The following is a 12,141-nucleotide window of genomic DNA, read 5'->3' on the forward strand; positions in this document are numbered from 1 at the left end:
TCATCCCACCTGTGATCACTGCCATCATCCTCAATCTGCACTCCATCCCTCCCATCTGTTCTTACCCCTACTCTGTTGTCAGGGTCACCCTTCCAAACTATCTATAAAGTCAGCCTCACTTAAATTAAAGGCATCACTCTCTAGCAATTCCAAGTAGTTTAAAGCAATTAGATCCTCACTTCAGTCTATTGAGAAAATGCAAATGGTGTGAGTAGGTGATCTTAAGGGAAAGGGTGGTGATATAGTTTCCCCTCCAAATCGCAGGTTGAAGTGTAATTCCTAATGTTGGAAGTGCGGTCTGGTTGGAGGTAATTGGTTCATGGGGGCAAATCCTTCATGAATGGTTTAGCACCATCCCCTTGGTGATAAATATGTTCTGGTTCAGTTACTTCATGTGAGATCTTGATGTTTAGAAGTCTGGGACCTCCACTACTGCAGTCTCCCCGCTTTGCTTCTGCCACAATTGTAAGCTTCCTAAGGCCCTCACCGGAAGTTGAGCAGTTGGTGCCACGCTTGTATAGCCTGTAGAACTGCTTGCCAATGAAGCCTCTATTCTTTATAAATCATCAAGTCAGGCATTTTTTATATCAATGCAAGAATGGTCTAACATAGAAAACTGGCACTGAGGAGTAGGGTATTGTGATAAAGATACCTGAAAAATATAAAGACAGCTTTGGAACTGATTAACGGGCAGAGGTTGGAAGAGACTGTGGGGCTCAGAAGAAGATAGAAAGATGAGAGGACGTTTGGAACTTCTGAGAGGCTTGTCAATTGGTTACAACCAAAATGCTGATAGAGATTTGGACAGTGAAGGCCAGGTTGATGAACTTTCAAATGAAAATCGGAAAGGTACTGGGAATTGGAGTACAGAAACTCCTGTTACACTTTAACAAAGAACTTGACTGAATTGTATCCATGATCTCATAGTCTGTGAAAGTTCGAATTTAGGAGTGATAACAGGGTATCTGGCAGAAGAAATTTCTAAGCAACAAAGCATTCAAGATGTAACTAGCTGCTTCTAATGACCTACAGTTAGATACAGAAACAGAGAAGTGACTTGAAGTTGGAACTTATATTTAAAAGGGAAGCAGAGTGTAAAAGTTTGGAAAGTTTGCAGCCCGGCCTTGCGATAGAGAAGAAATGCAAGTAGGTAGTGGAACAACCACTTGCTAAGGAGATTCACATAACTAAAAGAGAGCCAGTGCTAATATCCAAGACAATAAGAAAAGGTCTCAAAGGCATTTCAAAGATCTAGGCAGCCTCTCCCATCACAGGCTTAGAGGTCTAGGAGGATATAATGATTTCAGGGGCCAGAACTGCTGCCCTGCTCAACCTCAGAACACTGATCCCTGCATGTCAGTTGCTCCAGCTATAGCCTCAGCTCAAAGGGTTTCAGGTACAGTTTGGGCCACCACTCTGGAGCCCAAAACCATAAGCCCTGGTAGTTTCCACATTGTGTTAAGCCTGCAGGGGCCCAGACAGAAGTCTGCTGCAGGAGCAGAGCCACCACAGAGCCTCTACTAAGGCAGTGCAGAGGGAAAATATGTGGCTGGAGCTCCTACACAGAGTCCCCACCATAGCACCATTTAATGGAGCTGTGAGAAGGGGACCACTGCCTTCCAGACCCCAGAATATTAGATTAACTGGAAGCTTGCATCTTCTGCCTGAAAAAGCTGCAGGCACTCAACTCCAACTTATAAGAGAAGCCAAAGGTGGCGCAACCTGAAAGCCACAGAGGCAGAGTTTCCCTTGCACGAGTGTTCCCTGGATGCCAGATGTGGAATCAAACGAGATTTCTTTGCAGCTTTAAGATTCAGTGACTGCCTTGCTGGGTTTAGGATTTGTGTGGGACCTGTTATCTCCTTCTTTTGGCCAATTTCTCCTGTTTTCAACAGGCATGTTTACCCAATACCTGTACTACCATTGTATCTTGTAAGTAAATAACTTGTTTTGATTTTATAGGCTCATAGTGGAAGAAGATGAGTCTCAGATAAGAATCAAGACTTTGGACTAGACACTGGAATGAATTAAAACTTTGCAGGACTATTGGGAGGTTATTTTGCAATATGAGAAGATTTTAATTGTATTTTGCAATATGAGAAGCACATGAGATTTGGGGTGGTACCAGGGCCTCCCATACTTGAAAGTAAGTGTTGGTTTCCTTGACAGGGGTGGAGATGCAGGTTCAGACAGAATGATTCCAAACTTACCGTAGAATTCTTCCCATTTGATAGACACTGTCCAAAGCCTCTCACAAAACCAGAAGAGCAGTCCTGGGGCCACCATCACAAAAATCTTTAAGGAACCTCTCGGATTCTAGATACCAATTGGGAGCTAATTTCCACATTTTTGCCTTCTTAGGAGAAAATTGGTGAGTATGGGATGGCTATTTTGATGAGCTCCTGTGAGAAGAATAATGGAAGGTAGAAAATTAGTATCATCCATACCTCCATCTAATAGGAACAATTCTTTACATCACGTTTTTATTATTACTCCAAATCATTCACCTTAGTCAGCATGGTATTCTGGTTTTTATATTTGGCTTAGTCATTTGATGAGGGAAGAAGGAACCAGTTGGGATAGTCATACAAAGCCTGATTCAGTCCCATATTTTCTTCTATGTAAAAAGGAATTCCCCAACCTCTTTGGAATATCCAGGAGGCTCTCCTATCCATTCTCAATATATTCACCCTCTCTCTCTAACTAATTCACATATTCACTGGTTCTCTTGATTGCTGTGCTCAACTTCTCATGTGTTGATTTACTCCTTTGTTCTCTGTTTATTTACTTCTTCATCTACTCATTTTAATGTTGGTTGACTGCCTCACCTAGGCATTCATTGATTCATATGCACATTCATTCTTTCCTTCAGTAAACATTTACTGAGGACCTGCAAAGTGGCAAACATGATGACAGTGGGTTCTGGCTCTCAAGCTTCTCATAAACTGTTGAGTAAGGCAGGCATGTATCACACAATAAAATACTCTCAGATCATTGCCATGGCCCAAATATTAAAAGTGAGTGTAAATATTAAGATGAGCTTTTGGAGCTTGGTCTAATGGATTTGCCAGATGGGGATGGTGAATAAGAACACATCAGGTTGCGAGAAGAATATCACAAAGACTGAAGTTATGCAAGGTCTCAGCAAGTTTAAGGAATGATAAATATCTTCATGTGGCTCAAGTGAGAATGAAATAGTGAAGAGAGATAGGAAGGAGATAAAACTCAAAGTCAGGACTAGGCTATGACTTTGAGAATTCATGATGCATGTGAAAATGCTCAGATTATCATTTGAAGAAAATATTCTAGAATGCCATGTTATATGCTATTTACCGAGTCCAGATCTCAGAAAAGTTTGTGTGTTCCTATCATTAGCAATTGAGTAATAGCCTCTACTTACTTTTCTGGTAATATTTCTTATGGCTCTCTTACATCAACTATCAGTGTATACATGAGGACATGAGGACTTAGAATAAGAATATTTATTTAACCTCCACATGTTAGAAATACTTTACACAGATAGAGCTATGTCCTTAGAATGTCTTAGGACTAAAGTTGCTAACCCCTTTCCCAGCATTCAGGGACATTACAAAGGTAGATTAAGCCAGGTAACTAGTTAAAAGGCCCTGGAGAAAGTAAATGCGGACAACTAATCTTTCAGCCCCCAGGAAGAGAAGACCACATTCAACTATAGAGATGGAATGAGAAGCAGAGCATGATGAAGATATTCCTATATAAGGCTGAAACACCTAGACACAAGGTATGGGTGAATTAAGTTGTAGGCTAAGGACATGTCAGTGGCCATGAGCAGAACTGTGGAGAAGACTCCACTAGGCTATGTTATATGACACTCAAGTCCTTTGCTGCTTGATGGAGCTTGGCTGAGTCCACGAAACCTATCAAATCCTGTTGGGCATTCAAAAGACCACTTAAAATGAAATGCAAGTGGATGCTTTTCTAAATAATTTCTGGACTTTTCATTCATGTCCAGGGAATGAACCAATTTAACCATGTCAGCCTTCTCAAGATCTCATAACCCAAGCCATCTGGTTTCTTTCAGTTTGTATGTTGCTCATGGGTTCCCACCCTCTGCCATACACCCCTTTTCTCTCCATGCATGCATTGTGAAGTTTCCTTTACTTATAACAGCCCATCTCTTCTAAAATGTGTCTCCAGGACCGCTCAAGAGTCTACTCTAGTGGTCTCTCCTCTCTCTAACTTCTCATCACTGTTTCTGACAAAGGTGCTCATGGGGCACTGCGAAGAACCAGCATAGTTGGAAATGACTTATTGTCAACATTATCTCATAATCAATTAAAATAGCACCTCAGGTGAGCTAGAGATGAGTTAACACAGAGATTATTTTCCAGTTGTCTGTAGCCTACACCAAGGTCAATGAGAGTCTAAGGTCAGTGAGGGTCTAAGGTAGCCTGGAATCAAGAGAGAGCTACAAGCAAGAGTTCCACTGGAAGTAGGAGGAGAAAGAGGTCTTTCAGGTGGCAGCCAACCTAGAGAGTGAGTAAGTTCATGTTGGGTGCCTCCCAGGAGTCACCATCCAGGGGTCCCTGTGTGTCAGTGCCATGTCCTGCCATTGGAGGTCACTGTCGACTCAGAAGTGCAGAGTGGGCTGAAAGGTTCCATTAGAATTGCATGACAATTTATGCCCTGCCCCCTCAGTAGCATCTCCCTCAAGAACACCCCTAAATACACAGATCACAGGTTCCCATTTGCTTTCCTGACAGATAAACAAGAGACTGTAGCTGAATGAGGTCAGATACCATGCTTGAATTCTTTGCCTTGCTGTATTAGCAATTTACCCAAGAGTCCATTAGAGGCCAGGAGTTTGTCTCAAATTTTATAATCGCCCTCAAAACTGTACTACCAAGACAACCCTACTGACACAAAAGCAAGACCCCTCCCTCCTCCAGGTTCTGAGCTAAAGTTGATGCGATGAATGTGATTAACCAGATCTTCTTGACCAAGATGTGCTTGGTAGTTGATATGGTTTGGCTCTGTCCCCACGCAAATCTTAAATTTTAGCTCCTATAATTCCCAAGAATCATGGGAGGGTCCTGGTGGGGGGTAATTGAGTCATGGGAGCAAGTCTTTTCCCATGCTGCTCTCATGATAGTGAATAAGTCTCACGAGATCTGATGATTTTATAAAGGGAAGTTCCCTTGCACATGGTCTGTTGCCTGCCACCATGTAAGATGTGCCTTTGCTTCTCCTTTGCTTTCTACCATAACTGTGAAGCCTCCCCAGCCATGCAGAACTGTGAGTCCATTAAACCTCTTTCCTTTATAAATTATCCAGTCTCAGATATGTCTTCATTAGCCACATGAGAACAGAAGAATACAGTAGTTGACAACTAATTGTAATTGGGGTTTAAGCATCATCTACTCTCTTATGCTCCCCCTCACCTTCCAGCCCCCACCCATTCACCCATCTACTCCTTTATTCACATATCCATTTATGTATAATTGGTTGACTCACTTATTCATTCATCACATTTTTTCATCCATCATTCATTCACTCAGCACTTTTGAATGGGCAACCTGGTTAAGGCATGTGCTGGGTACAATGTTACAACAGGCTCACCATCTAGGGAATGAGGGCACAGAGTGAGAAGAGGCAGGAAGTGGACTCCAACATATAAGCAAGTAATTTAAGCCAATATACAGGGGGCATGCTAGAAATTAGCCCCAAGTACCCAGGAAACCCATCAGCCTTTTCAGCATTTAATGTAGTATTTTCAGAGAGTTCTAAAAAATTTAATACTTTTAAACTCGAGATCCTTAAGGGAGGAAAAGAAAGATCAGAGGAGGAAGATAAATGTTAGCAAATGAAGGGTTCTAGAGGAAATCTCTTCCTTCCCACTCACTGGCTGAAAAGAGAAGGGAGAGCCCCATCTGCCGGTGCATGCTCCCCAGGCCAGTGTGTGGGTCAGGCTGCAGAGTCTCAGAGCAGGCACAGCAAAGGAACAATCATTAGCTCTTACCTGAGGGCCCAGGCCCCTGGTCTCCTCATCCTGGACCTGGTACACAGGGGTCTCAATGCACAGTTGCCATAGTGATTTATTTTCTTACTCTAGACCCCCGGGACTTAGAGTTGGCCTTTATTCACCTAGGTTTGGTCTCTGAACTTGTAAGTCACAAAAGCTGCCTTCCTAATAAGGGCCAACTTGTAAATTTAGCATGTATACCCTTCCTTTATCGGGTCCCTAGACTCTACCCTACAGTGCTTGACAGTCCATAGGTTTCTATCAAAATAAATGGGAATTTGGACAGTATAATTTCAAACCATGGTTCTTCACTTACCACGTGTGATCCCAGACAAGTTACCTAACATTTGCCTCAATTGGATCATCCATTACATAAAGAAAATTCTTACTATTAACAAATTATCTAGCTTCATTGATCCCTTACTGTGTCCTAAGCTTTTATTAAGCATGTTATATCACTCTTCAGAGATAATTCTCAAAACATCTTTGAGGGAAAGATAGCTTAGTAGATTATATTATTGCTCAGAAACATATATCCTTTCCCCCACTTTGCGTTTAGGAAGTAGAGTCTACTTCTCTACCAATGACGCTAGGCTTGGTCATGTGACTTGGTTTGACCAATAGGCCGCCACCATTGTGATGTCATCAGATACTTCAAAAATGCTTGTGAGATGGAGCCTGCCCTTTTGCATTGCTGCCATTGCCATAAGTAGACTATGGCTTAGCAAGTGCATTTGCCACACAAAACTGCAGAATGCATGGAGCAGAGCCACTCATCCAACCCAGAGACCAGCAGTGTGAATAAGACCCAGAGCTACTGCCCCCTGAAAGCAGAGCCCTTGGTGGAGTCCAGCCTAGATCAGACATGCCCCAGCTGAGTCATGATGCATGCATGGTAATAAGCTGCTCAATTTTGTGATGGTTTGTTGTGCAACAAAACTAACTAATACAGTAGCATTATTATAATCCATAAATCATAGACAAACACACTGGGGAAGAACACCATTAAGTAAAGTGACCAAGGTCATTCGGCTAGTCAGAAGCTGAACCAGGCCTTGATCTATTAATCACTCTGCAGCAGTACCTCCCTCTGAGTTTTGCCTCCTTTATAAGATGATCTAATCTGAAATTGTTATGAGAATAAGAAATACTAGTGCAAAACACCTTACCCTGTGCCTATTAATTTATTGAGGATGCTGCTACATGCCAGTCACTACCAGCAGAGCTTTGCATTAATAATATAATAAAATATTGGCCACTCTGGTGATTTATGGAATGGTGGGGCAGTTCTCTGCAGATCCACATAATTGTCCTCTGTAGACCATGGGGCAGGAGAAATGTATCTTATGCATCTTGGAATGGCCTGGGCTACTACTGTGCCTAGCACAGGGTAAACTCCAGAGGCACTTGCTGGAAAAATGTTTTAAAAATTAATGAGTATTTGGATGCCTTTTTACAGACAAACAGCTTCCAAGAAGACCTGTGACAAGAGTGAAACTTAACAGCTTTCTAATCTAAATTTCTTGTCTCTCTGTTATTACACTCACTTCCCTAAAAAGTATGTATCAGTTTTTATTTTCTTTTTACTTGCCCCCTTTATACTCACAGACACAACCACACATACATACTATTTTGTCAAAACAGTAGCTCAACAATAACATACTGCACCTTGGCAAACTTGCGTCCTTGCTAAAATTACACCAAGCAAAGTTTGTTGTTGGTTACATTTTTTTAAAAGACACAATATCCCATCTCATCAGCTTCAAGTTAGAAATCACTCTGAAACTTGGGCAGCAGCATATAGCACCGAGTGTGTGCACTCACACACACACACACACACACACACACACACACACACGAAGCCTGCATTTTGCACCTCATGTAGTTCTGTCATATCAGTTGCCAACACAGAAGGGGCACATGTCTGAGCTTCTTTACTGCTCCTAATTGCACTGCAACAGGAATGCTTACGTCTTCTGCCTGGGAGGGCTGTGTTTTTCCCCAAGGTCCAGAGAGAGTGTCACTGCCTTTGTGCTTTGGCTTGGCTGAGCGTGGTGGTTAGGCGTGCCCCTTACTTCCTGCAATGTGCCAAACAAGAGCTTGAGAGATCCATGTCCTTGGCAGTGCTGCAGCTTTGTCTGTAACACAAAGAGGAGAGGCTGGGATGGTGGGTGAGTAATTCCTGCCTTGTGGACCAGCAGCCTAAAAGTATCAGCTAAAGCAGAGGTCACACCCCTGCTGTCCCAGGTGCTGAATTCAGTCTGTGACTGTGACTTGTTCAAACTTATTATTTTTTCATTTGATCTAATATTTAAAATAGGAATTCTACCTCTGCGGTCTCAGCTTTTCGCGAAAGTTGGAAAATGAGGCAACAGTGGGCTCCATTTCTGTTTGTAGCCACAGTGGCTGGAGCTGTCAGGGGTGGAACCTTTCACACCTCATGGACACTCACTCCCCATTAGGCATGACCCCAGACACCTGTCATCTCCCTTCAGTGGGGCTTGGTGTAGGCTTCTGACTATCACTGTGTAGTGCCCTGTTTATTCTTTTGTTTTCTTATAATAATAGAATATAATTTCCTTTGGCTGTGTCACTATCAATGGTAGAAAACATAAAAGATAAACTAGAAATACCGTGTTTTAGGAAACTGAATTAACACATTTCTTTATGAGAATGGAGATGCTCCTAAGTATTCAATATGAAAACCAGCGCCACCCGTGTGTGGGAATACCTCCTCATGTCCTTGCTCCTCAGAGCTCTTCCTGACTTTCTGATGGTGAATGCCTTTCCTACTCCCATTGGCAGGCAGGTGGCCCGCATGAATAGGGGGCAAACTTCTGTCCAAATTATGTCTTTGCAATTTCCCAGCCCTGAGACTTTGGGAAAGTCACTTAACTTCTGTTAGCCTTGGTGCTTTTATCTCTGAAAAATGACAGAACCTAACTCACAAAGTTATCGAGTGGAGCCAATGAAATAATATGTATGGCTTACTGAGTAAACTTTAGGAACACAGTAAAACCCCGAATATATATTTTCCTTCCCCTTCCAGGAATAAACAAATAAGTAGAAAAAAATAAATAAATAAAAATTAAAAAACACGAAAGCAGCAGCAACCACGAGATCTTGTGAAACTTGAATAAATTAAACAATTATCATCAAAGTAATTTTTAAACTGTGTTTGCCCTTTTTGCAATACTGAATCAAATCTATGTTAGAAAAAATACTATAGCACACACAGACATACATACCTATGTCCATGCACTCTGTGTGGCAGAGGCAGGTCTTCCCCAGAAGTCAGCCCCCTTTTCTTCCTCTGCATACACCGCACACGGCTCTTCCACAGTTTCAAGTCTCCCTGGCCACATGGCTACTTCTTGCCAATGGGACAGGCCCAAGTGATGAGTGTCACTGTTGCCAAGTCTTCTAAAAAGCAGTAGGTCTACTTCATACTCTGGTTCCCTTTCTTGCAGCTCAATGCATCTGAGGGAAGCAAGATAGTAGGGGAGTTCAAAGTCACAAAACAGAATGTTCTTGGGTTCCTGCATTGTTATATGGAGAAAAGCTGCCTGATGACCAAATATAACTATCTTGGATTTTATTATTGTGAATGAGCCTTTAAATATGTTGGGATCTTTTTGTTTCAGTAACCAGTCTTAATGAATGATTATGGAATCCACACACAGCACATGGTTTATGAAACTTGAGGTCTCTGTCTCATATAGAACATTGTGTCCACCCATCGAAGAACATTTGCCGTTTGCAAAGATCTTCGGATCACATACGAGAATTGCCAATGGGAAGATTTCTCAACTTTCAGTTATAGCCATCACTGAACAAAAGACTCCCATTAGTCAGTCAGACGGTCAACAAATATTGATTGAAGACTTATTTTAGGAGATTAGGAGTCAGGTTAGAGGAATAAATAAGAAAGAGAATCATTGTACTCAGGGGATTCACATACCAGTGATAATTGCCTGACTAGTTTTGATCATTCCATTCTGGCCCTCATTGACTTTGGCCTCATCTGCCTTTGTATACGATTAACACGATAGGCCCTCTAGTGCAAACCTGCATAAAATACCTCTATAAGAAAGAGAGTCATAAAGGATGGTGTGCCATAGATTTGCATGCTGTCTCTCAGCTTCATGGTTTTCCTTCTATATTCTCTTACTTATTAGAGAGGGTTGAATCTACAAACTACATTTCTCAGCCTCTAGTCATTTGACTTCAGCCCTGCTCTACCAATGAGATGCACTACCATAAGATTGGAAGGCAGGATAGGAGACTGAGGCTGACAGCAGATCGCAGCAAGACTGTCAGTAAGCCCAGCAGATCTGTGTGACAGCAGGCACCTGGGATACTGCAGCTTTGATAGAAATTCCTGGGACCTCTTGGGGATCTGGGCAGCAGGAACTCACAGACTGTCTCCAAGCCCCTCTGCCAGGATGAATCAGCTCCAGCCATTTCATTTATAATGGCATCACTCTACTTAAGATGCAACATCCATGGACAAGCCTGATTGGCTTAGCTCTAGCTCAGACCCACACCTCGGCTAGAGAAGGTGTGGGTCTGAGCTAGAGCTAAGCCAATCAGGTGACAAAAAGTCACCTTGGGATCCAGGATGGACTAGTTTCTCAAGAACAGACCCACCAGACCAGATCTACTGGAGGAATGTTATTGTCTGCAAATGCAAGACAGAATGCTAATAATAGAAGATATAAGAGAACACTGATGGTGACTTAAGACATAAGTCTAGCCATATTATTACTCTGTACTCTGCTCAAAATCCTGCCATGGCTCCGCATCCTGTTTAGGGTTAAGTCTAACCCCAGCATGACCTACAGTAAAACATGTCTTCCACTCTCTTTCCTTGCACTGACAGCTGCTTGCCATGTCCTGCATTTAAGATCCAACACTTGTAGTTTGCTAAACATACTCTGCTGTGTCGCAGCCCTGTGCCTTTGTTTATGCTGTCACCTCCTCCTAGGGCACACTCACCCTCCTCTCAGCCTTCCCCACTCCAACTTTTGTTTTTTGCTCTTCATTGTTCAACCCCTAGTCCAAGTATCTTCTTCCCCAGAAGTCGTTTCTTCAGTTCCTCTTTAGGTGATTTTAGTATTCTATTTTTTTTCTCCATAGATGGTCTTATGCTTGTTTATATCATAACACTTATCAAACCATATTATAAAAGTTACCTTGGGACCCAGGATGAACAACAATTGCAACAATCACAATGGTCAACATTTATTCATTCACTCAACAAATACTTATTGAACACTTTATGTTAAATACTGCTCCAGGCAGTGAACAAATGAATGTTCATTCAGTACCATCCATGGTGCAAAGACTGTGTCTGTCTTATCCTTAGAGGTATCTATCAACATCAAGGAATCCTACAAGAATGATGCCAGTATTAGGCCCAACATAGCGATGCAGAAATTGAGGCTTGGAGAAGATAGTAAACAATTCAGCAAATAAACAAGAGAGTAAATACATATGGCTGTGTCTCCAACTATATGTACTGTAGGCTCTCTGAGAGCAGAACTTGAGTCTCTTACTCAGCTCTTTTTCTCAAGTATTTAATGTGGTATATGGCTAGGGTGATCCTACATCTTAGTTTGCCTAGCATAGTCATTTAATTTAACCTGTTATTACAACATAATCATGGATGTGTCCAGGTTTCCCAATCCTTGGCTCCTAGTGATCACCATATTAATGTTTTTTAAACTGAACGAACATGCCCAAGATATAGGAAGAAGTTGAAATTAAGAGATAGACCTCATCCCAACATCAGAATTCTTTCCAACTGGTTTCTCAAAGGAGTTATGAGTAGACTTAATTTTCAAGCCATCAAAGAAAAGCAAACCATAGATAATCTGACTCACTTGGCTAGAAAGAGACCCTTTCCTTACCTACTTCATGAGGGTCATTTTAGAGATAAAGAACCTGGGCGGGGCACGGTGGCTCACGTCTGTAATCCCAGCAGTTTGGGAGGCCGAGGTGGGCAGATCATGAGGTCAGGAGTTCGACACCAGCCTGGCCTACATGGTGAAACCCCATCTCTACTAAAAATACTAAAATTAGCTGGGCATGGTGGCGTGCACCTGTAGTCCCAGCTACTCAGGAGGCTGAGGCAGAAG

The sequence above is a fragment of the Sapajus apella genome, unplaced genomic scaffold (assembly GCF_009761245.1).
Source record: "Sapajus apella isolate SASKATOON/1434 unplaced genomic scaffold, GSC_monkey_1.0 scaffold20, whole genome shotgun sequence".
Taxonomy (NCBI): Eukaryota; Metazoa; Chordata; class Mammalia; order Primates; family Cebidae; genus Sapajus; species Sapajus apella.